The sequence below is a fragment of the Chelonia mydas genome, chromosome 1 (genome assembly GCF_015237465.2).
Source record: "Chelonia mydas isolate rCheMyd1 chromosome 1, rCheMyd1.pri.v2, whole genome shotgun sequence".
Classification (NCBI taxonomy): Eukaryota; Metazoa; Chordata; order Testudines; family Cheloniidae; genus Chelonia; species Chelonia mydas.
In genome coordinates this window covers 118,544,618-118,570,580 of record NC_057849.1, presented here as the reverse complement: position 1 = coordinate 118,570,580, position 25,963 = coordinate 118,544,618, and the positions used below count along the sequence as shown (strand labels likewise).

Genomic DNA, 25,963 nt, shown 5'->3' with positions numbered 1-25,963 from the left:
AAGACGGGTGTCTGCTAACTCCTAACAGACAGGAACATTTCCGAGGTATGTCACCTCCTGCCATAACTCCAAGATCTTACTACGTAATTTCCAGTATAAAAATATAACTCCTTAAATATTATGATAAATACATTTTGTAACATCTGTGATGACCTGTGGGCTATTGGCTCTCAGTAGAGACTTCACATGCTACCCTTCGGTGAACTATTATGCATATATCCAAGCTAGGGAATTCCTGTACACATCCCTAAGTACTTCCTGTGCTCTCTGCCAGTGGGCACCAAGAGGTCCCTGGATCAGCTTGAGTAATTATAGGCCTATCAGCATGACCTCAATCCCAGGCGTAATAAAGGAATGTCTGGTACAGGATATGATTAAAGAAGAGTAATACAATTAATGGAAATCTACAGGGGTTTATGGGGAATAGATATTGTCAAACTACTTAGATGTGGAGGGGTGCGAGGTCTTGGGATTACATGTTTGGTTGAAAAAGGGAAATAGTATTGGTTATAGCACACGTATTCTTCTGTAAGATGTTTGACTTGGTACCATATGACATTTTGATGAAGAAACTAAAATGAACAAATTCAACATGGCACGCAATAAATGCATTAAAAACTGGCTAAGTGATAGGTCTCAAAATGTAATTGTAAACAGGTAATCATGACTGAGTGGGTGTATTTCCAGTGGGATCCCACAGGGATTGGGTTTTGGCCTTACACTCATTAATAGTTTTATCAGTGACCTGGAAGAAAACAAAATCATTACTGACAGTTTTTAGATGACACAAAGATTTGGGGAGGTCACTGAGGGAGAGCAATTTGGAACTCTTAGTAAACTGGGTGCAAGTAAACTGTATCCATTACAATAGAGCCAAATGTAAATGTATACATCTAGGAACAAAGCAGGCACGCTATATTTACAGAATGGGGGACTCGATCCTGGGAAGCTGTGGCTCTGAAAAAGACTTGGGGGTCGTGGTGGATAATCAGCTGAACATGAGCTCCAAGCATAGGCGCCGACTCCGTTGTTGCTCCAGGGCTGGACCCACTGGGATAATCAGTTGTGGCAGCTGCAAATCAGCTCTCGCGCATGCGGAGCCCCACAAACCTTCGGCAGGCGACTGAATTAGCGGTTTCTAACCAACCAACTGTCGTGCGCCGCTGCCTATCAGCTGTTTTGGCAGGGAGCCAGCAGAGGAGCAGCATGTGGCTGCAGCTGGTAACCCAGCTCCCACGGCAGGTAAAAGTGGTCTTTCCAGGGCAGAGCAGGCTTTTACTCCTCCCTGAGCAAGAAGTTGATCTGGCTGTCCTGGAGGAGCTGGATCAGCAGCTCCTCTCTCCCCCTGGGCTGTGGGAAATGTAACTTCCCCATTGTGTGGGCTGCTGCTCCCAGGCTGGGAGCAGGAGCGCTGTCTGGATTGCTCTGTTCTCCCCACCCCTTCACACACAGAGGGAGTCTTTAACGAGTTTCTCAAATGCCCCCTCAGGCTGCGCGGCTGAGAGCCTGTGCGAGTTAGAAATCCCCCCAACCACCCTCCCCCCAGCAGCAGTGATAGCAGCTCCTGGGCCAGAGGGGCACTCAAAGCACTTCATGTGGAATAGTTCCCACCCAGCTGATAGGATGAGACCCAGGAGAGTGCAATTTCTGGCTAGCCTTGGCCGAGAGAAGGGACCTGGTGAGTGCTGACCTCAAGTCTCTTCCCACAAAGCTGATCGGTTTTATTTTCAGTGTCACAGTCAGTGCTTCCCTGAGACATTTCAATTGCTCTTGATGGAAATCAGAGGAAGTATTATTGTACATACCTCTGCTTCTCAATCTTTTGTTTTGAAATAGTCAATGGATCTTGAGGACTTTTTTTTTTTTTTTTAATTAACAAACCTCCCGAAGTGCTCTTAATTCTACCTGGTTTCAGAGTAGCAGCCGTGTTAGTGTGTATTTGCAAAAAGAAAAGGAGTACTTGTGGCACATTAGACCAATTTATTTGAGCATAAGCTTTCGTGAGCTACAGCTCACTTCATCGGATGCCACAAGTACTCCTTTTAATTCTACCTGGTTGTTACAACCTTAGAACTGGTCTCTTTAGTAACTTCCTTAACATTTGAGTATGCCCTTGAAAATGACATTGTTTAGAGGACAAATTTTCTTTAAATTGTGTCATATTGTATTTTCATTAAGCCACAGTTAATCGTCCAGTTCAGTCACTGTAGATACATACTCAGGATTTCTTATTACATTGTAAAACTGAACTGTTTCCAGAGCTAAAACAGGCTTTTAGATCAGTCATTTGTAAATTTGTTTTTATGTTTTGAATCTTTATACCTTTAATATCTTGAACTGGAGTGTGTTTTCATTTGTGCTGGAGACATATCAAATGCATTATATAAATAGATTACAATGTTTTTAAGACTTTATTTCTAATTGCTGAGTAACTTAATTGGAAAAGAAAGCACACTGCCACTGGAAAAAGATGATAATATTTGTATCTACTGGAAATACAACCACAGGCATCTTAGAGCTGATAGGAAACAAACAAAAGGAAGTATTTCTTCCCACAATACATAGTCAACCCGTGGAACTCATTGCCAGGGGATGCTTTGAATGTCAAAACCTTGATACATCCATTGCCCGCATCATCACATAGGCATGAATAGATTTAGCCTAGGAGGCAGGGAAGCATTTGCCCCATTTGGAAGGTGGGATCTAGGGCACCGAGAGATGACGTGACTTTCCTGAGACTAAGTAGAGAGTCTGTGGCAGAGCAGAAAATCAAACTCAAAACACCTGAGCCCCAGGCCTGTGCTTTAACCAGTAGGCAACCTTTCCTACCCTGAGGAGGGGAACCACCTGTGTCACTTTTGAGTGAGTGGGTGGAGTCAGGTGCTAGACCGAGCCACCAGGAGGGGGGAGCAGAGAGAGGCAGAGTGGGGACAGGGCCTCGGGCAGAGTGAGGGTGGAGCCTCAGGAAGGGGCAGGGCCAGGTGGGGCACCCACTGGCAAAACCAAAAGTCAGCACCTAGGTTCCAAGTGCAGTAGTGTGGCCAAAAGAGCTAATGGGATCCTTAGATGCATAAACATGGGAGTCTCGAGTAGGAGTAGGGAGGTTACATTTGGCACTGGTGTCACCAGAACTAGAATATTAGTCCAGTTCTGGTGTCCACAATTCAAGGAGGATGTTGAAAAATTGTGGCGTGTATAGAGAAGAGCCATGAAAATTATTAAACGATTGGAAAACATGCTTTATAACAGGGGTGGCCAAACTTACTGACCCTCCAAGCCGTATATGATAATCTTCAGAAGATAAAGAGCCAGGGTGCATCTCCATGATCAGCTGTGCTGGTGAGCTCTTCACACTGATCAAACAGTAAATGCACATTCAAAAGTTCCTGGGGCTTTAACAGGGGAGTGGCTGTTTCCTGTGTACCTGGCTGACAGGCAGTAGAGTTGAAAGTGCTCTCCAGAGCTATCACAGTGGAGCACTGTGGGACACCTTCTGGAGGCCAATTCATTCGAATTCCACAATGCAGTGTCTACACTATCCCCATGTCGACCCATGGATGTCGAACCAAGCGCTACGCCTCTCGCGGAGGTGGAGTACAGAAGTCGACTTTACAGGCCACTTAGGTTGGCGGAAGGGACTCGGTAGTGTGTAGACGCAGACATTATTAGATTGACTTAACGTGGCTTATGTCGACCTAAGTTTGTAGTGCTGACCAGGCCTTAGATTCTCATATTTTCCTTGGTTGAAAAATGCACAAACCTCCTGCACGTCACAGGAGTTTTATGTCCCCTCTCCCTCCCCGCAGCAAAAAAGTGCTTGACTTTACTGAACTTGAATTTTAAAAAAATGAATAACTTTTGGTAAAAAAAAACAAACCATTTAATCCAGCTCTAGTATAGAGTCTGTGACTAGTCCTCTGAAGGACCACTGTGGTATTTCTACAGGGTTTTTTTAAGGAATACACTTTAGGAACAAGTCCAATGGGATAATTGAGTTAATCCTATTACTGCTATACTGTAAGATTACTGTGTATTTTCTATAGAACGTTCTGACTAGAGGCCAAGTTTCACTAAGGGCAAGTCTACACCACAAAATTAAGTCGACCTAAGCTACAGTGATGGATAGCCACCACAGTAATGGAATCAGTTTTACACATCCACACGTGGATCAGCTCATGTCACTTAGTTGTGTGAGCTTACATTCCTGACACACATTATTTCTTTTGACTACTTATATAGTACAATTTTCAATGTATTTGGGAACAAATGCTGACATTTTACCATTAACTGCGCTAACTCCAACAAAGTAATCATTAATTTAATGCATTTGCTAATTACTTTTCAAAAGGTTAAAGGTCTTCTATTCTCTTCCTTCTTGAAGAAGAGCACACACTCAGAGTTCTTTTGTTATCATAGAAGCCTATTAATATCCTTTATGTACCTGGAATGGAATTGCTATTCAAACTACAGTAGAACCTCAGAGTTAGGAATGGAGGTTGTTCATAACTCTGAAATGTTCGTAATGCTGAACAAAACATTATGGTTGTTCTTTCAAAAGTTTACAACGGAACTTTACTGTGCAGAAGAAAAATGGTGCTTTTAACCATCTTAATTTAAATGAAACAAGCTCAGAAACAGTTTCCTTATCTTGTAAAATGTTTGTTTTCTAAACTTCCCTTTATTTTTGTTTAGTAGTTTACGTTTAACACAGTACTGTACTGTTTTTTTGTGCGGGGTGGTTTTTTTTGTTTTGGGGGGTTTTTTGGTCTCTACTGCTGCCAGGTGGCGTACTTTCAGTTCCAAATGAAGCGTGTGGTTAACCGGTCAGTTCGTAACTCTGGTGTTTGGTGTTTGTAACTCTGAGGTTCTACTGTATTTCCATACTTCTCCATATACTGTTTGCATCATGCATGTACTACTTTTCTCTGTCCTGAATTTTTGATGCACTATACTGTTAGCCATGAATGATGCAGTTATTCTTGTATTAACTTTGCTTAGTACTTTGCCAAAAGTTGAGGGTGTTACAGGTTTTTAAGCAATCGATTTTTCCTATATGACCTCTTTTAAAGGACTGGATGAAATGCCAGTTACCTTGATCAGTCTAGTTATACACTCTACATGTCTGTCTGTTTTTTGGGTAGCAAATAGAAATGATCTTTGATTCAAACACTCATCTTCAAGTAGTTTTCCATTCTCTTGGAGATCTGGTCCCTGGTTCATTATCTGTTACAATTACTTTTGCAGATAACCAGATCATTCCCCCTTGATCCATGCACAAAGTGGACCCTCTGTATATGAGTAGTCCCTCTTCCATAAAGAAGGGCAGCTCAGCTGCTTCTGAGCATGGTTTTCCCCCCTCTCATTCTCAATGTGGTACAGTACCTGTGTTGAGGGAAGAAGTGGAGACAGGGTAGGATGGAGGAAGAATGGACAGGCTCAGGAATGGGAAGGGAGGAATGTACATCACTGCCCTTTGGGCACTTTGAAATTATTCAGAAAAGATAATGCAACTGAGGGCCACCTATTCATCCCTCATGTAAATTTTTCCATGAAAAGCGCTGGTCTGGGCCAAGGACAATTGTGAAGAAGTTCATTAGTTCTTTGTAGAAGTAAGCAATATAGTAACCAATATTGGACAATGACCGGCCTGTAAAATAGTTGGGTAGGCCTCAAGTAGATACAGAAATATTGCACTGTCCAGTGGCATGCTGATGAGAGTAGTGTTAAGTGACCTGTGAGCTCACTCGTGGGTGTTGCAATATCCGGCTCAATGTATATGTGGGGCTTCTAAGGGACAGAAATGAGAAGACTCAGGCTGAAGTGCTGTACGTATTCTGATGATACTTGGCTCTGTGTGACCATTTCACTGTTTTCCTAAAGTTTGCATGATACTGGAGCTTGGATTAAAAACTCAGTCTAGATAAGACTGAAGTGGTCCTGGTAGATAGAGGAGACGGTGAAAAACTTGAGGAGATAGTGGAAGGGATATCTGCTCCTTCTGTTGAGAGAATATGCCATCTTTTGTGACTTGGATTTGCACTTTAGGGGTCTTGCGAAAAGAATATTTGCTATTTGGTTCTCCAGAAGTAGCAAAAATGGCTGACTGCTCTTTTTCATCTGAATCTGCCAGAGACACTGCATATCTTCCTACTGGCTGTGGCAGCATTTTACCCTGTGCATAATAGAATTCTCGACCTAGTAGACAGCATAATTCATTCATTAAGAGTTGAGTGAGTATGTCACATCTCTAGAAAATGAACCAAGCTGGCCACCCATCAGCCTGGCTCTCTTTAAGCAGAAAAGAAGAGAAGGTGAAGCCATGACTTTGAAAACCAGAAGGAAAATATGAAGGAGAGATTGTAATGCACCAATTTGAAGAAAATGCTCATTGGTGATAGTAAAAGGAAGAAAGTTATTTTTTTTAAATGAGAGTCTATAGAAAATATTGAAATTTAGTCCCTGCATCTCAAATAAATAGAAAGATCCCATTTCAAACAGGAAACTGAAAAACAGAGCTGTTTTCTATACATCTCATTATCTTAATAATATCACATTAGACTTGGGGGGGTTATCCTGGACCTATTGAAGTTCATAGCAAACTCTTATTCATTTCAGTGGGATCATAAAATGACTTTATTTACAAAATCAAAAGCCAGGACAGTTTTATGACCTTTTTTTTTTTTAAAGGTTTGTGAAATAGTCATAGAAGAGACAAAAACAGGCTGCTTTTTTTTTAAGTGTGTGTGCTTTCACTACTACCACTTCTGACTCACTAGTGACACATGCATGTTCCTCATAGTGAAGGCGTTTCCCCCGCAGTAACTTAGTGTTCTGAATGAGTATATTACAATGACACGTTATTGGTGTCACTGCTTCACTCTGAGCAAAAGGAGATCTTTACATTGCCATTATTGTAAAGGGGCCTTGTATAAATGAGGATCAGGCCTATAGTCCATTTATGGGAGCATGTCCGAGCCTTTGTATCATGCATCCATGAAAACTGCAAATATATATCAGTAATGCATAGAGAAATTGACCCACAAAAATCCTTTGAAGTCAAAGGGTGTCACTCAGCTCAGACCAGACACAACAGTTGGTTGTGCAAAGGAACAAGCTTTCTTACATGATCGTTGCCTACTCAGACTTCTCTGCTGAACCTGGCAAGGTATAAAGCAGATTCAAAACCAAAAATTAAATGAGACAAGTCAGATATCTTTAGTTCAAGAGCTTTCTGTTGTTTACCTGGCACCCTGCCTACCCTTTGAGCTTGACTGTGCCCTTTAGATCTGCCATGAAAAGCTTGATGTGAAAGTTCAAACTCTTATCTCTCTCTACTGGTAGGAAACTCAAATCCCAGGATCCAAGAGAACTGTTGAAACAAAATAAAATGGAGGGAGAGAAAAACTGCTGAGTGTCAATGAGTGGACAAATAGGGTCAGGACTGGGCTGGACTAGTCTATATTAGTGAGAGGGAGAGCAGAAAAGGAAAAGCTGAAAGGAAATGCTAGGAATTTACATTCAGCCACAGTGCTGTTTTCAGAAGCATAAAAGAGCTAGACAGTCACCTAAGGAAATTAGAAGAATCCTCTTTATGTGGAAAATAATTAGTATGGAACCCATTAGAACAGGCAACAGGTTGCAACCACTGTGGGAAACCCCCAAACCGCGGTAAACTGGCAAAGTCAGTGGAACTCTGCTGATTTACTTTATCTGCAAATGTGGCCCTCGGAGCATTCTGGTGTGCGCTGATGACTACTTGTTGCTCTAGTCATAACATTCTCAGTGCTATCTTGTGCTTCTCCATCTCTTTGTTGTATCCACCTGTGTGTCTCTTCATATGTGCACTGTTAGTTCTTTGGGGCAGGGACTGTCTTTTCGTTATGTGTGCACAGCACCTACCATAATGGGAGCTTGATCCCTGATTGTGGTGGGGGAGAGGGTTGAGGTACTACATACAAATAATAATCAGAGGAGATTCCAGCAAAAGTCACTCTCCTGTCTAACCTTAATTGACACACAGTTAGCTTAGGCAATAACAGTGCTTTCGGTGCCAGGCCAAAACTTTGTATAGATAAGCACCTTTTTTACAAGGTCCAGTCAGCTTTTAGAGAGAATTATACTGCACAGTTCACTTCTAGAGCCAGGATTTCATCTGCAGTTTCTCTGGCTATAACCTGCAAATATGTCTCAAACTTTCCCTTGCCATTTGCCACTGTTTGCAGGGCTGTGCATGTAAAGTATGTATGAAAGTTGCTAAGGCGTGAGCCCAGAAAAATACAAAGAACTTTCTTGTGGTGTGTTTAGTGTTACTATGATATTTAAAAACAGAATAAACTATCATAATATTGTAACACATTTATCGCCACTTTTATATATCCTAGTTGCCACTATACTTCACATCATGACAACTTGGAACATCTTGATGCTAGCAGGGATAGAATTCAGAGCCTCCTTTTCAAAAAGCAAAGACCCTCTACTACTTGGTCAGGTGGAGAATTGTCTTTAACACTTGGCAGTATAGGATCTATGGCACAGAGCTGTTCTGGTATGCAGTACAGGACAGTGGCGCATGCACACGCAGTGGCCAGTTCATTACAATTTTCTTAAAATAACCGGACTTTGTTTTCCACTTAAACAAAATTACCAACATTTGAAAATCAAAAGCATGAAAAATCAAACATCAGCAAGGCCTCTACCATCCTCCACTTCTGCACACATAAAATTGCATGATCATATATTTGTTCACACACTTGACAAATTCTAATACCTGACATTCCCAGAATTTCTTCTGGGGGTTTCTGGACACCACACATCGGCATGACTCTCATCACTTTGAGAGAGGGTGCAGAATGGTTCCTTCGCTGTGCCATCCAAGAAGGTGGAGATTGGGTCATGACCCTGGACCCAGCACCAAGCCCCAAGAACCTCATCTCCCACTTCTTAGGGCACCACATGGAGCAGGAGCCCCTGCCTCCTGAAGACAGATGGGTTAGGCTCTTCCTGTCCAGAATCTGTCTCCCCTCCCCTCTGAGATAACAACCTTCTCCTGCTGCTAGCTCATGTAGTTAGTCCTGGTTTAAACACATTTTTGTACCCATATAAACAATTTCAGTTAAAGTGAGGTAAGTTTTTTAAATGTATTTATACCATTTAGTAATAAGCACAACCTTTGATGTGGATGCACTTATACTAGTAGAAAGGTGCCTTTATACTGGTATCACTTATTCCCCTTCCCACACAGGAATAAGCTGCACTGGTATAAATAAGCACATTCATACCTCTGCCCTGAGCCCACACTAGAGAAGTTGTACCACTTTAACTATACCAGCATAGTCAAAGCAGCACAACTTTTGTGTGCAGAGAATGCATTTAGTCTTGTACTTCAGGTGGTAGCAGTCTGTGTTGCAGTGCCAGAGATTCAGATTTCAAATTTTGATGATTATTCATGATGGGGAGGTTGTTACAGTTGCACATAGTGGAATTTTAATTTAAACTTCTCTCCTTTTTAAAAAAAAAAAAAAAAAACTTAGGAAATTACATACAAAAACCCTCTAAGATCTTTGACCAGGGACCAGCTTTTTGTTGTGTGTTTGTGCAGCACCTAGCACAATGGGCTCTTCGTCCATGACTGGAGCTCCATATGTGTTATTTCAGTATGAATAAAAATGATATGTTAAAGTTATTTTGTTTGCAAAGTCAAGCACTTTAAGTCAGGAAATAGAAGACTTATGGTTCCCATGAAACCTTAATTTTACCCCTTGAATAACTGCATTATGATACAGGTTTTAATCCACAAATCCCTGTATCTTTCAGTGCATTGATTGGATGCACAAGGGGGTCAAATTAAAGTTGCACAGGCAACCGTAAATCTGGTCTTTCCTAATTTATGAGCCCTTGACTTGATGTGCTTGATGGAGCTTTGTAGGGTTTTCAGTGGCCCCTTGGTTAAACTTCTGCAACCAAACTGAAGATATGGTTGCAATGAATTCTCTGCTGATGATGGAGTGTATCCACTCTTGTTAGCTATATCAGGCCAGACATTGTTTCTACCTCTGAAACTTCAGAAGAGCAATTTTATTTTTTGCCTCTGGAATAAACCAGATTGCACCACGTGTCAGGTATTTTCAATACATTTTTCCAGTGGAGGATCCTTTTGTTTCTAGTCTTTCACTTCCTTCCCACATTTCAAATTACACCAATTGGACAAGTTGTTGTACTATCAATATACTATGTATAGTTTTCAGAAACAAGGTGTAACCTTGCCAGTAATAAGTGCAGATTAATGTGTTTCTTTACCACATTGATGGATCCTTCCTTGGTTATAAGACAGTGTCTTGTTTATTTTATTAGTTTTTAACAGGCAAACAAATGAAAAGTTTCCCCATCCCTTCACTCCACCCCACACAGTCCTGAAATAAGGGTTTAAGCACCAGCTAAGGTAAAAGGATCTTGTGAGCGCACCTTGTTGAAATACTGGCAGTACATCAATGCTGTCCTCTGATATAATACTCTTATACTCACATGATGACTTTCATCCAGCTGCATCCTAAAATACTTCTGTTAATTGATTTTTAAGAACTATAGGCCATATCATCCTCCTTCCCATTTACACAAGTGCAAGCAGAATCAGGCTGGTTTACATGGAAGGAAGGCAGTATCGAAATGTCATCAATTCCCCACTCTCCTTCCACCAAATCAGTATGTGCCTCTCCATGCACACACCACCGGGTTGGAGCTCTGGCTTTGGGATGAGGGGGAGTGGCCAGCTGGCAGGCTGATTAAGTCAGTTGTCATCGCACTATGCAACATCATTCCCCCAGACATTCCAAAGAACTTAAATTGGAAATTCCAGCTGGAACTTAATACTGAATTTTCCTGTATTAAGTCCTCCTCTTTTGGAGGAAAGGGGTAAATGCAGGCTGGAAGCCAGTGATAGTATGGTTATTTAAAAACCTGGCTATCACATGATAGGGTGCCCTAGACAGCAATTGACAGGGACTGATCCTTTTTCTACATAGATGCCCTAAGATCCATGGGATTTTTCCCACAAAACCTGAGACAACTGCATATTTATGTAGACCCCTCCCCGTCTGTGGGGTTGATGTCTTGAGAACTCTGTGCAGTTCACCCCCACAGAGTTTCTCAAGTAACTTCTCCCACTCCTTCATCCCCCCCCACCCACTGCAAGATTTCCCACAGAAAGGGACAATTTAATCATATTGTTCATGACTGAATTACAGGCAACTAAACTACATTAACTGGGGCCTAATATGTGAAAACGAGGCCGTTGGCACTCTCCCAAATGTTTGCTAATTCTCTTCCTGAGAATTCTACTCACCTCAGTTGACCTACTCTTGCAATGTACTCTATGTGCTTTTGGTCTTGAGCCATATACCTAGGAACCATTTCTCATGCCACAGAAGATATTAGTTAACTAGATATTTTCATACCCTGAATAACATGCTAGTAAAGCTAAATTGAGGGGCCTAATGGTGCAAACCTTATTCGTGGGAGTAGCCCCACTGACTTCAGTGGACCTCCTGGTGTGAGTGAGTGCTTTCCAAAGTGAGTAAGGGTTGCACAATCAGACCATGAACTTAATACTTTTTAAAAAGCATAGAGCAATTGCAACTCTGGGTTGCTGGGATGGGCACCAGAAATAAAAGGAAGGAGCTTGTCTTTCCTGTGTTTTCAATTACCCCGCTCTGGGCCCCAGGCAATGTGAGGGAGGAATATGCCTGATTCAAATGCAGAGGGGAAAAGAGCCAGACTCGGTGGAAGGACCCAAGGGGGTGGGTTGACTAGATTGGGACAAGGAGCCTGGGAAGGGATGTGGTGGACACGTGACCGGGACTGGAAGCTGGGGGATAGAGAGGTAACTGGGAGTTGGGAGGAAGGGGGAGACAAGGGACTGGGAACCAATGAGATGGGGGGAAGAATGTGGAGAGGGGAAGAGAGACAGATCAGATGAGGAGCAGGGGCTGAAATTAGGATTTGCTGGGCAAGAAGAGTGGGGACAAAGAGCTGGGGGTGGAGGGAACGGGAATGGTTGGGAAAGGAAAGTCTGACTGGGAGCAGGGAAGATAAGGCAGAAGGGATCAACAATTGCAAGGAACGAGCAGAGAAGTTTGTGCACACCAGAGAACACTATCTCCTCTGAAATCTCTGCTCCATCCTTCTGCCAGAATCTACTTTTTCATTTCACAAGACTTCCCCTTTTCAAGCCTTTTGGTTTATTTTATCTGTAATCAAAACACTCAACCACTCTCTAATCACAACAGGGGTTGCTGTATTTTGAAAAAGCACTGAGTTTGGGCGCTTAATAGTACTTGGCTTTGTGCCTTGTGTCTAATAACATACCCAGGCAAGCTTCCCCACTTCGTTAAAAGATTTAAAGATTAATGTTAAAGGGCATTCTGCACAGACATCATAGAACCTTAAATTAAATTATAAGGCTGGAAAAAAGCCACTTTGGTCATCCAGTCTGAACCCCTTTAAAGTCCAGGAAAATGTACATTAGAAAGGTGTGAAGGAAATACTTCTCCTAATAATCATTGCCAGCTCAGGCTTCTCCACTGAAGCTCTCAGGACAAATTTGAATTTTTACATACAAGCTATATCATTGCCAGGAATAATTGATCTGAGATCATGTTTTCAAAAATGCTCAGTATTGGCAAAATTATTTTCCCACTGACACCAAATGGGAGTTTTGTTAGACCAACACCTTTGGAAATCCTATCCCAATCTCTTTTTGACTATCTGCAGTACTCCCAACTCAGCTATTGCTCTTAGTAGTCTGTTCCACTGCCCATTTGCTCTGATTATGTGAAAACCTTTTCCTAATTCTTCAACTAAATTATCCTTCCTTAACTTCATACTATTGTATCTACTCCATTACTCTTCTGAGAATCTGAATAATGCCCTTCTTTGGTCACTTCTGTCACATTTGAGTAAGTATAAAACAATCAACTGTTATACCAATAAAATAAAAACCAGCAGGATCTTATTAAAGGGGGAAAGGCAAAATGCCACATTTATCGTGAATACAGAAAGAAAGCAGTTAGTTATAGCTATAACATTCCATTCAATTTCATATTTATTCACACATTCATTTATACACACACTCACACACAGGTTCTGCAAGGTTGTTATCATAGTTACCAGCCTTAGAGTTGCTCATGCCAAGCCACTGGCCAGGTGGCCTGGACATGAGGAGGGAGCAGGGCCTTGTCAGATGCTCATCTGATGCTCCTGGAAGTTGGTTTGCAGAATCAGACCCCAAAGTTCTCACTTTCTAGAGTCCATTTTTATAGGAATTTCTTCCTATGCCAGTCTATGGGAATTGCTTCATCATGCTGTTGCTGAGTCAATCAGCAGATGTCACATTCCTGACGGCTCCGTGCTGCCAGATGTTATCTTGTTCTTTGGTTCTCCCATCCTTGAGGCTGTTGGGTGGATTCCAGTCTGCCCTCCAGGGGTCCTCTGATTATTTCCACTTGACGCCTTCTTCAGCTGATGGACACTGGATTCTTAGGCTGGCACCTCCCTGATCATTCAGTTATTATCCACACCAAGCATCCATCCACATACATCCTTTATCTCTTTTTTAATCACAATTGTTAACAAAGCGAGATGAATACAACAAAAGGGCCGGGAGTCTCTGGGTGCTGTTTCCATTGTTACACTATGTTAAACTATGGGGAATCAAACTCATTTGTGATTTTAATACAGAACTTCTTTAATATGATCCAACACAACCACTATGATGTGTCATGAAAGGATGAGCAATCAAAGTTTCTCAAAGGAACAAGAGCCTCTGCTTGACAAATAAAGGGGAAAAATTAAGTGGAGTATCATAAATAATATTCACTAAATGGACTCCTTTTATCCAAATCAAGTGTAGATGGGGTGAAGAGCCCATCTTGCATCTTATGGTGGATTCGACTCAAAGGTGTATAATCGACTGTAAGTGTACTTTACTGAATCCTTTACTGGTCATCTCTGCAAACACTGAAGAACTCACAGGAGGAAGTAAAACAGGACATCCTCGCCAGGATGTGCACTGACTACAGATGTCATGTGCTTTGTCTCCAGGAGACATACAGAGGGCCAAATAACACTAGGTCATGGATTCCTGGGATGAGATTAGCCATAGCGTTATCTTCATGAAACCAGAGCTCACTGTCAACACAACATCTATGACGGAGTAAAACGACATTGAAGTCTGGACCATCGATATGGACAACATCTCCATAACATCCATTTATAAGCCCCCAGGGGAGAGGTTTGCCTTTATGAGCCCAGGAAACCTAGACCATGGCAAAGCACACATGATCACTGGTGACTTTAATAGCCACTGTGTCACATGGCGTTATAGCGAAAACTATGGGAATGGCGACTTGGTCGAGATGTGGGCTGAGGCATATCACCTAAGCCTGATCTATGGCTCAAAATTACCCAGGTCCTTTAACAGCTCCAGATGGAGGGGAAGCTATAATCCAGACCTCACCTTTGTTGACAGCAACATAGAAATTATGTGCAAAAGAGAAGACGAAAGGCAACAGAATGGGAAAGAATTAATCGAAGGAATAGACATGACCCACACTAATCAGAAAGCCTGGTTGACCCTTCACAAGCTGAATAATGATCCAAAAAAAGTAGAGCAACACCACAATATCATAGCTAAATCAGGTGGCACACTGGTTTCTGCTCAACAGGAAAGCTCTGAACAAGCAGCCTACAATACTAATTAGATGACAAACTCATCTGGAAGAAAATAATTTCAATGCGCTGTTAGAGGGCTTATTCCTTCACTCTCCCACTTCCTCGTCCTTCTCGCATGAACAGAGAGCAACAATACCCAAAGTCCGAAGGTGCAAACAATTCAATGTTTATTGGGGTGAACTTCCAGGAAGCTTAAATCCAAGTTCCTTTTTCCTTATTTTCGAATCCCAACTTACTTCCTGTTTGCCCCTAATTTATATAGTAATATTCTTAGCTATACCTTAACCAATTATTTTATTGAAATTTACCTAACCAATCCTAACATATTGTAACATGATTAGCTAACCAATTATATCCCACCACCTTAATTAGTTTACACCCAGCAAAATTAATTATACAGCAGACAGAAACAATCACAGAACCAGACAGAGACCATGAAAATAAAGAATAGCAAAGTGGGAACTATAATGACAAAACAATACAGAAGTGAGGATTTCACAACTACATCTATAAAGACATAAGGGTTTCCCAGCTGTGTCTATTGATAAGTGAGTTCTTACCAAACAGAAAACTATCAAACTAAATTTCCTTTTACATCTTCTAAGCTCTTCCCTTTCTCTGGAGGTGATAGATCGGATCACCTTTCTAACAGCCTCAGATTGACTAGTTTGGAACGTGAGGACGTGACCGGTCGCTTCCCAGCTTATGGCTGCCTCTGCTGCTTAGCCAAAGGCATTGGCCTAAGAACAGGGCCTCAGACTGTCACAGTGAGAGAAGGCCCTTACACAGATTCTTTCTTGTATACCTCTATTACTAGCTAAATAATAAACATATACCTAAATTCTTAAAGTACAGGCCTTTACAGGCAGGCCTGCATATCTGTATCCTAACATGCACCATATACAATAGATGAATTAATTAACGCCAGAATAAGTCACTTAAAGAATAGCAAAGCAGCTGGACTCGACAACATACTCATGGAGCAGATTAAGAACTTTGGTCCTACAACCAAATTATGGGCATTATGCTTTTTAAACAATTGGTCATCAACCCTTAGATTACCTAAATTATGGCAATGACCCCCTGTAATCGCTCTATTGAAGGCAGGGAAAGATGCCTCTGACCCAAAGAACGTCAGGTCAGTATCACTTCTATGCCACCTTTATAAACTCTATGAATGTCTTATTCTCAGTCACCTCTCACCTCATATCAAACAGCATCTAGTACCAGAACGAGCCAGATTTAGACCAAGAAAGTCCTGTATGGCCAAATACTAAATATCATCCAGCATATAGAAGACGGATTAAGAGAGGGATGTGTGACAGGTTGGACCCCCCTTTTGGGGTGCCACCTGATATATTGGGGTCCCACTGAGCCTGCTAGTTCCACCAGCCTGGGCTCCCTCACCCTGTCTTTCTGCGTGCACACGCACACACGCACACACACAGGTAGGGACACACCCAGCTGTAGAATCACACAGAGTCTGCAATCAGCTCTATGTGCAAAGATTCAGCTCAGGGAATTGCCCAGCACTCTGTTGCACACACCCTCTGGAGTGTAAACCCAAAATTTTATATTGTCTTGTACTGTATAGAGATCTACACAGCATAGAAATGAAATTTGTTCCCTTCCTCAATATGGAGGAAGACATGCACAGCTTTTAGTCTCTCTCCCCCACCTCCCCCCCACCCAGTTATGAATTGCACAAACTGGTTATAGAATAAACAAAAAGTGAGTTTATTAACTACAAAAGGTAGATTGTAAGTGATTATAAGAGATAGCAAACAGAATAAAGCAGATCACTGAGCAAATAAAACAAAACACATAAACTAAGCTTATTACATAAAAGAAATTTGCTACAAATAGTAATGTCTCACCCTAAATGTTGTTCTATGCAGGTTGCAGAGTTTCTTTAAGGTAAACTGCACTGCTTGCGGCTTAAATCTCCAGGTAAACCCTTCAGAGGCTGACCTGTCTCACCTGGGCTCAGCCCCTTCCTCCCTCTCCCCCATCTTAGTTCCTTTGTTTCTTCAGGTGTTTTCAGCAGTCTTCCTTCTTGGGTGGGGAGGCAGTGGAAAAGAGCCAAGATGAACTCACCCCCCCCCCCGCCTTAAATAGGATTTACATATGGCGGGAATCCTTTGTTTCCTAGTATGACCCCCACCCCCTTCCAGTAGAAAAATAGTAGAAGTCCAAAATGATGTCCAGTAGCAGGTGACATGATCCTGACCCTATAGCGTTAAAGCAGCATCCCAGGAAACTTCTCAGGAAGGTAGGAGATTAACATCTTCAAAGTCCTATTGTCCTTCCTAATGCCCATCCAGGCTGTTTGCATACTGTCTGGTGGGCATTCCCCGGGTGAAAACACAGTTGTAATTATTACATAGTCAATATTTCTAACTTCAGATACAGAAATGACACATGCATACAAATTGGATAATCACATTCAGTAAATCATAACCTTTCCAATGATATCTTGCATGACCCATCTTGCATAATACATACCTTAGTTATGCCATATTCATATCATAAGTATATCTCTATGAAGAATATGGGGTGTAGGATCACACGATGATAACAGCGGCATACGGTACGATACAGTCAGCCATCAAAACTTGTTTGGCAAAGTCTATGATATGATGCATGACTACCACCTAGTGCAGCTCATCCAATCACTTCAGAGACCAGACGTTTTTACATAAAACTGTGCAAGAAACAGAGCCGCTGGAGACAACAATGAAATAGCCTCCCATAGGGCAGTGTGCTGGCACCAACCCTCTTCAACATATATACCAATGACCAGCCCATACAGAGCAATATGAGGAGCTTCATAGACACCAATGATCTAAGCATCATGTCACAGGAGGACTTTGCCACTATCGAGAACAGATTGTGAGCAACCTCTCAACTTATTACAATAAGAACCAGCTTCACACCAACCCAACCAAGACACAGGTGACTGCTTTTCACCTATGCCATCGAGACGCCAAGCAGAAACTACATCACCTGGGATGGAAACCCACTGGCTAATCACCCAAATGCTGTCTACCTGGGGGTGACATTGGTCTGAACACTTTCCTTCAAAGCACATGTAAAGGAGACAAAAGGAAAAGTTTGTGCTTGCAACAACATCTTCCGAAAGTTGGTCACCTCCAAGTGGGGAATCAATCCAGCTACTCTGCAAACCACTGCTATTGCTGTGTGCTACTCCATAGCAGAGTATGCACGTCCAGTGTAGGAATGATCTGTCCATGCCAAGAAACTAGACCCAGTTCTAAATGACAGCTGTCATGTAATAATAGGATGTCTAAAGCCAAGACCAAAGGATAGCCTGTAATTACTGGCTGGCATTGAACCACCTGATATCAAGAGAAAGGTAGCAAGCCAGAGGGAAAAATCACAGCAGATGGAAGATCCAAGGCATCCATTATAGTCACACAGGAGTAACCAAACGCCTTAAATCACTAAAGAGTTTTATCAGCATTGTTGTGGCTTTGGATACGAAAGCTGGCAAGGCACTACTGAGGCTTTGGAATGAAAGACTACGCGCAGTTGGATGCGCTGAAATAGATCTGGAACCCCAGGAGGATCTTTCCAGAGGGGTCAATACAAACTGGTCAACATGGCAATGTCTGAACCGCCTGCACACGCAAACTGGCAGATCAAGGACTATCATGATCAAATGGGGCTACTCTAATAACATGAATACATGTGAGTGCAGTGAAGTGCAGACCATGGAGCACCTTCTCATTTGCCGAGACCTGTACAAAGAGGACCTCGCTGTAGTGACGGAAAGAGTCATCGCTTGTGCACAGTTCTGCAAAAAAATCTAGTTTGTGACAAGGACACGAGAAGAAGAACTGAATCTTTGGTTGTTTCTGGGTGCTGAGACAGCAGTGGTAGCCAAGATTGTTTTTATCATCTATATTTGTTGAGGGGATTCAGGGCTTTTCTTTGAGATGTAGCCTTTGCCATAGTTATCCATAGGTAACTGCAGTGTGTTTATCTTGGAGGCAAAGACCACAGCTATTGCAGAATACAGATACTCACTTACTTGGGATGTCTCTCACAGGGACCAGAGTATAATGATGCTCCATAGACTTCGCTAGCTTCTAATTCATTTTCCAGGTGCAAATCAAAAAGGTGGTTTTGATCTGTCAAGCCCTTTAAGATTTGGATCCGATGTATCTTAGAGGACATCACGTTCTTCATGTTTTAACCTCACAGCTCATCATCTGAGACATTCTAGCTAATGGCTTTCAAGTTTATATGTATGAGGCCTCAGTGGAGGGCCTTCAACTCAAACTCACTCCCTTGGTCTGATAAAGCCCAAATTTATTCAACGCTATGATATGTTACATGTCTTATCTACTTAGCTAGACTTTTTCCATGAATCTGCATGGGAAAATTAGGTTTTCTGGGTGTTGTTTTGTTTGTTTGTTTTTGTGGGACAGTTTTGTTCATGCTTTTATTAGTTAATATTGGTTTGACTGCTATTCAGTGTTGATATTTGTGTTGCTCATTGTAAATGCATCTGGTAGTTGTTTGGTGCATCATATAAAAGGACAAATAAACAAGTAAATATTGACATTAACCCTACTGACCTAATGCCCACATGGAAGTCCAAATTTCAACTGAATTTGAGATTGCTCCCATTCAGTAGGGAAAAAATGTAACTTTATTAGACATTATGATGAAACACTGCCTAGATACAAACTCTCCTTCATTATATTATACCAGTGCAAGAAACCAAAGGAATCCTTATTAAGCATGAGTTCATTTAATAGTAGATGTGTAATCAAAAACTTCTATTCCTCAGATACAAACTGAACAAATTTGAATAATATTGGGACTGGTTAAAGAAATATCATATTGTTGCCCCGTCTTCTGACAAGAGTGTCACCATCTGGAAAGCAGTAGCAGGTTTTCAGGGCACTGGAGGTTGGTTTCCCAGTGGATGACAAATCAGTAATGTGGAGTCTGGATATACTCTATGTTTTAACTTTTTTATGAACACAGATACACCAGTCCTGAAATGAGATGGTCAAATAGCACGCAGGGCAATCCATTCTTCCAGGAATGTCAGCTCAACCCCAATGCCTAGTCCCCAGTGAGCACCTTTTCTTGAAGAATTGACTTAATCAGAGACTAAGGCAGAGGGTAATTTCTCCTGCTGCTTGAACAGCTCCTTCTTTCTTGATACTGCATAACTCAACAGCTACATGCCATGTCTTCCCAAGTGTCAAAATTTGCTCATACCCTTAGTTTTCCAGTTTCTTTCACTTACTATATGTCTGCACTTCAAGTGGGGGTGTGATTCCCAGCTTGAGGAGACATACTCACTCAAGCTCTTGTCGGGACAGACTAGCCACCGAGTACATACCCATCCAACACCTTAGACAGATATTCAGGATGGCTAACGCATCCTGCCGCTTACACCACGATGGCTGCATTCTATTTTTAGCATGCTAGCTCAATGAGAGCTAGCATAAGTATGTTTCCTTGAACTGGGAATCACAGCTCGAAGCGTAGACGTACCCTATGCGAAACAGAAATACCTGGTGATGCCTGCCATAGCAATATGTAGATCACCTGAGGTGCTTACCAAGGTTAGAGCCTAGATTAGACTACAAATCCTTCCTTATTAACCCTAACCCAAAATTTGAAACAACGCTATGTGAATGACTAGTGAATTATTCTACTGGCCCACTAGACCATAGTACAATAATAACCTGTTGGGTTACCTAGACCACAACATGTTTTTAAGTAAATATTAGCAGCTATTGTTTATTAAATGCTCATTACTAGGGTAAAAATGGCCTCTGTTGGGTACACAGGCCCGCCAACAGCAATTCCGGGCCCCAGGGCCGTCCCTGGCGGGGTGCAGGGCCCGGGGTGGAAGTGATAAATCCGTCACTTCCGGGACCAACCATGCTGGCCAATCGCACCAGCCCATGGGGGCCCCCCCAAGAACAGGGCTTGGAGCAGTCGCGCACACCTAGGAGCCCTGTGGCCCCCACCCGAGCAATTTAAAAGAACCCAGGGCTTGACAGCAGTTGCCAAGGGCCCCTGGGCCCTTTTAAACCGCCTGGGCCCCTGGGCAATCCCCCCAACCCCCGCATCGGCAGGACTGTGTGTACATGAACTCTTCTAGAGCACTTAGTCTAATATAAATTTTCAAACCTATCCTTTTAAATGTTATGGTTCAGCCTGTTTGTTTATTTTTCATATATAGAAGTGAATGCAAAATTTAAAAATAAAAAGCAAGGTAAAGATAAAAATCTTTGTAACTTACTGAGTGAAGGAAATAAAAATTTAAAAATGAGACAATACATAGGTCAAATCCAGCTCTCCATACCCGTAGCACTACTTGCCTAAGAAGGAAAATTTGGCTCAGGATGTTGCTGCGTATAACAGACTAAAGTTCTTATGATCTACATAAATAGTCTATAGTTAAATTGGTATGTTATATAGCACTTGCCATGGTAACTACACTTTTTCATTGAACAGCACAATAATGGTAATGTAGAACATACATGAAATGTCACAGGGCATCACTTACTGAGATGGTCTGTTTGCTTTTCCCTTGGTGTAAATAACACATGACTTCTGTGAAAAGGAAACAAAAGGTTGTTTGCTTTGTGGTTTTTTTTAAATGACCAATGTTAATGATCTTTTGTTTCTTTTATGAAAATTCTAGATGAAGAATTGTTCCATTATCCCTTCCTATCCACATAAACGTGAGTATTGTCAAAGTGGGACTGAGGTCAGATCAACAAGTGGGGTAAATCAGCATACCACAGATATGGCCCTAAGTGTTTAAAAACAATATTAAAATTAGTTTAAAATGACCTTCATTGCACTGAGACATTCAGTTCAGTATTTCACAAACTGACCACAAATTCTGCCAATGAGTGTTCTTTCTGAAGAATAATTTAGACATGGTAGATACAGTATTCTGGATAAATATTGCCTATCTAGTAAGCAATTAACCCATATGGCTCACTTATAAATACTGTATCTATAAAAGTATTGTTGCCAACATTAAAAAGTAAATAGTATTACATATTACCCTAACACCTTGATTCCAGTTTTCACAAGTGATTACAAACACTTGTTATGTCAAGCAAATTTTAATTGAGAACTCTATATAATTGTAATAATGGTTTTGGAAAATTGGGAGCCTTGGCAAAGAAGTCAAACCAAAGCATTTTAATTCCATGGTAAAGGTTTGTTTGTGTATACATCTCCTTTGGGTCCTGTAAGGAAAAAGCTACCTTTTTGTTTTCAGGGGAGTTATTTTTTCCAATTTCATGTTGAAGCGTATAACATTATCAGTGTAAACTGAATTAATCAGAATAATAATTGAAAATCAGGGAATATTTCATTTAGCAAAATAATAACATATTGAATATGGAAACACTAATTTAGATATTTTTGTTAATGAATGAACTGTACAAAAGTAAATATTGACCTGAAACAATGTATTGTCTCATTCCTCACCTATGACAAAAGAGAATCTTCAGCATCATCCAGTTGTTTTGTTTTTAATTTCAAGTGAGACAAGGTAGTTTATACTATGGAGTAGAAAACATCATTCTAAAATAGACCTGCATGTTGTCAAATGGATTGATTCATAAAAATACATTTTTCTTGACCTTGACCCCAACAAGAAGCTCAATTAATGTTTACTTTTCACCTCCCTTCTTGTCATTACAAGCAGCAGCTTTTGGGTTCAAAATCATTCATATGTAGATTTACCAGTGCTTTGGCTGACCTTTTTCATTTTTGCAAGCATTTAATTGTCCTCTGCAAATAAAAAAAATGCTAACTAAAAATTAAATCCACCACTAAGCTTCCATACAAAAACTGAAATTAAATGGCTGATCTCTGGCAATATAATATAGCTCAGTAAGATGTTCTTCCAATGCTGGTAACATATACATTGATTTTCAACATCTGTTTTAAAATAGTGAAGCTTCCAAATGAGGTGCTTGTTAAATCCCCAGCCACTTGTGCAGAAGCACTAGTCTATTTGGTGCCTCTCTTAACAGAAGTAAGGTCAACTCAACCTTTCAGGATTATGATACAATCCCAAGAGCACAGAATCACTTCTGGTCTGAGTCATATCAGTGCAAACATGGCAACAAAGTGCTTCATATTTCTGTCTGTAATTGCTAGGCTCTAGGGGGACTGAACATTTACTGGTCAAAATTGACTGTTAGTCACAATTAAGTTTTACCATATTTATTTGGGCCTGATTCTTATTTACACTAAGATCACTTTACAATGTTCATTTTACATCTACTTAAAGGCCCCTTTACACTTCTAGAGCAGTGTAAAGTGGCTTTAGTGTTAATGAGGTTCAGTCTCATTTATTTCTAAGTACTGCAATGTAGGTTAGTAAAGAGGTTAGCCTGTAGGTTTACTGGTACTCTGGTCTTTAGCTTCCAACAATATATAAACAAAGCTAAATCAGTATAGATTTCACACTGATTTATAAAAACAGGCAAGAAAGTTTGGGATCTCTGAGGAAACAGAGATTGATTCTATGCATCTTTTGTAATTACAGCAACTGCGCATGAGTTCATTTCAGAACTGGACACCAAGCTGAACCGAGGTACATTTCCTGACTTTAGGAAAATGTGTGCTATAACACACTAGGCAATGGAAGGACAGTGAAAAAGGGGGTTAGAACTGTCTGCAGCGCTGGCATTCTATGCTAATACATATCCTCACTGTACACTGCATGGGAGAGAAGGCTGAATAATAGTGAAGAATTTACAATTCAATTGCAAAGATGTCCAAAGAAAAATGTCTGGGTAGTCAGCCATGAGACTTAAACCTTGTCTACAGGGGAAGGATTTTGAAGATGCCATCAGTAAAGAGGAAATACAGAAACATCTGTGCTCTGCTCTTTCAAGCAGTCTTGCTGAGATGAGGTTACTCTTGACAGGTCCAGGCCTGCTGCCAGAGAGAGGTGGGTGTGAACTACTTTCTCTGCCTTTCCTCCCAAATGTGTTGGTGTTATTATTTGTATTACAGTAAATCCTAGAGGCCATAACCAAGATCAGGGCCCCTGTGCGCTGGCACGGTACAGAAGCATAGTAAGGAATAGTCTCTTCTCGAGAACTCACTTCAACAAGACAGACAAAGGAAATACTGTTGTCTGCATTTTACAAATGAGGAACTGAAGCAGCGAGAGGTGAAGCGACTTACTCCGGATCAAACAAAATCGGTAGTAAACCCGGGAATTGACCCCAAATCTCCTGAATTCCAATGCAGTTCCTTAACCAAAAGATCACTTGTGTCCCTTGGGCGGGGGTGGGGGATGAGGAATAGTTGTTTCTTAGGCTACGTCTGCACTACAGCCAGGATCGACGCTCTGAGAGCGATCCACCGGCCGTCGATTTAGCGGGTCTAGTGAAGACCCGCCAAATCGACAGCAGATGGCTCTCCAGTCGACCCCTGTACTCTACCCCTGACGAGAAGAGTAAAGTAAGTCTCCCATCGACCCCCCGCGGTGTAGACCCCACGGTAACTCGACCTAAGGTACTTCGACTCCAGCTACATTATTCACATAGCTGGAGTTGCGTAGCATAGGTCGACTTACCGTGGTAGTGTAGACATAGCCTTAGACTCGAGACACCTGCAAGAAATGCATACAGGAGACATTCCCTTCAATGAGACTTCAGTTCTCCAAGATGGAACTGTAACGATGTTGGTTCTGGTGGGACCCAACTGAGAGTGCCAATTCAGGACAAATTGCTTTAAGCAGGGCAGTTACGGCCCAAGGCTGGGGTTTCTATGCACACCAAGGCAAACCAAACCAGCCTGACAGAGAGGACTTTGGTTTTACCCCACTGGCTAACCACAAGTCACACAAGCAATTCCCTTAGACACTCCAGTTTCCCAGTATCACCACCAGTCCCACTCGTCATGGGGACGAATGGTTATGAAAAACAATACCCCAGTAAAAGAAAAATGGTTCTCTCGATCCCAAAGGACCGTGCCCCAGACCCAGGTCAATATACAAATCAGATCTTACCCACAAATCATGCTGTTGCCAATCCTTTAGAATCTAAAATCTAAAGATTTATTCATAAAAGGAAAATGAGAGCTAGAAGTGGTTAAATGGAATCAATTACATACAGTAATGGCAAAGTTCTTGGTTCAGGCTTGTAGCAGTGATGGAATAAACTGCAGGTTCAAATCAAATCTCTGGAGTACATCCACAGCTGGGATGGGTCTTTCAGTCCTTAGTTCAATGCTTCAGTGTAGCAAAGTTCCTCCAGAGGTAAGAAGCAGGATTGAAGACCAGATGGAGGAGCTGCAGCAGCTTTTTATATTCTCTTGCCATGTGGTCTCTCTTTCTTTGTCCTAAAGACAAGCATTCCATCACATGGCCTGGAAAAACCTCAGAGTTCTGTCCATAGGCATGTCCCTGCATACCTTGCTGAGTCACAAGGCATGTCTGCCTTCTCTCAATGGGTCAGTTGTATAGCTGATGGTCCGTAATGGGCCATCAAGCAGGCTAGGCAGAGCTGACACCAGCTTGTCTGGGGTGTCACCCAGAAGCATAGCATAAGTTTGAAATACAGACAGTATAGAGCCAATATTCATAACTTTAACTACCAAAAGGATACACACATATAGACAGCATAATCATAACCAGCAAACCATAAACTTGTCTTAGACACCTTATTTGACCCCCTTTATACAAGATTTGCTGCCACTGCAGGACCTTGGTTGCAACAATGATCTATACAGTCCCAGATTATGTCAATAACGTCATAGGAACAAAGATACAAGTAGCTCAGCTACTAGGGTAAGGGTTGTGACACTTTCTCCTGACATCACTGTTTGCTGCTGTTTTATAAGTTTTCCCCTTTGCAGCAAGAACTTAAGCTAATTGGAGGCTTATGTGACTGAAGCAAACATGCAACTCAGTCATAGAGTCAGTACATTTTCTAGCAGATGCAAGTATCTGCCTTGTGTGTTCCTAGGCTGTATCCCAGGGTTTGTACAACAAAAACTGTAGCAAGTTGGTGGAGCTTAATCTTTCTATTTGGTATACTACCATACCATCTTAAAGGTAAAATCCAAAATTGGTTCCCATATAAGAGCTTCATATGAGCAGCACAATCAAAGGGGTATCTGATCTGATTAAATGTGGGAGTCAGAGCAAAGCTACAGAAGCTACACTGGAAAAACAAAGTTAATTACAGTGGAAAATTGA

The 25,963-nt window shown here is 41.6% G+C and overlaps 1 long non-coding RNA gene across 1 annotated transcript in view; it reads left to right on the top strand.

Annotated features, from left to right (window-relative positions):
- The window catches only part of LOC122463987, a 43,859-nt gene extending 20,252 nt beyond the window's left edge, over positions 1-23,607 (top strand). The window contains exons 3-4 of the long non-coding RNA XR_006287793.1: positions 21,425-21,464; positions 23,297-23,607. This is a non-coding gene — a long non-coding RNA (uncharacterized LOC122463987). The remainder of the gene's footprint in view (positions 1-21,424; positions 21,465-23,296) is intronic.
- The last annotated feature ends 2,356 nt before the right edge of the window (positions 23,608-25,963 follow it).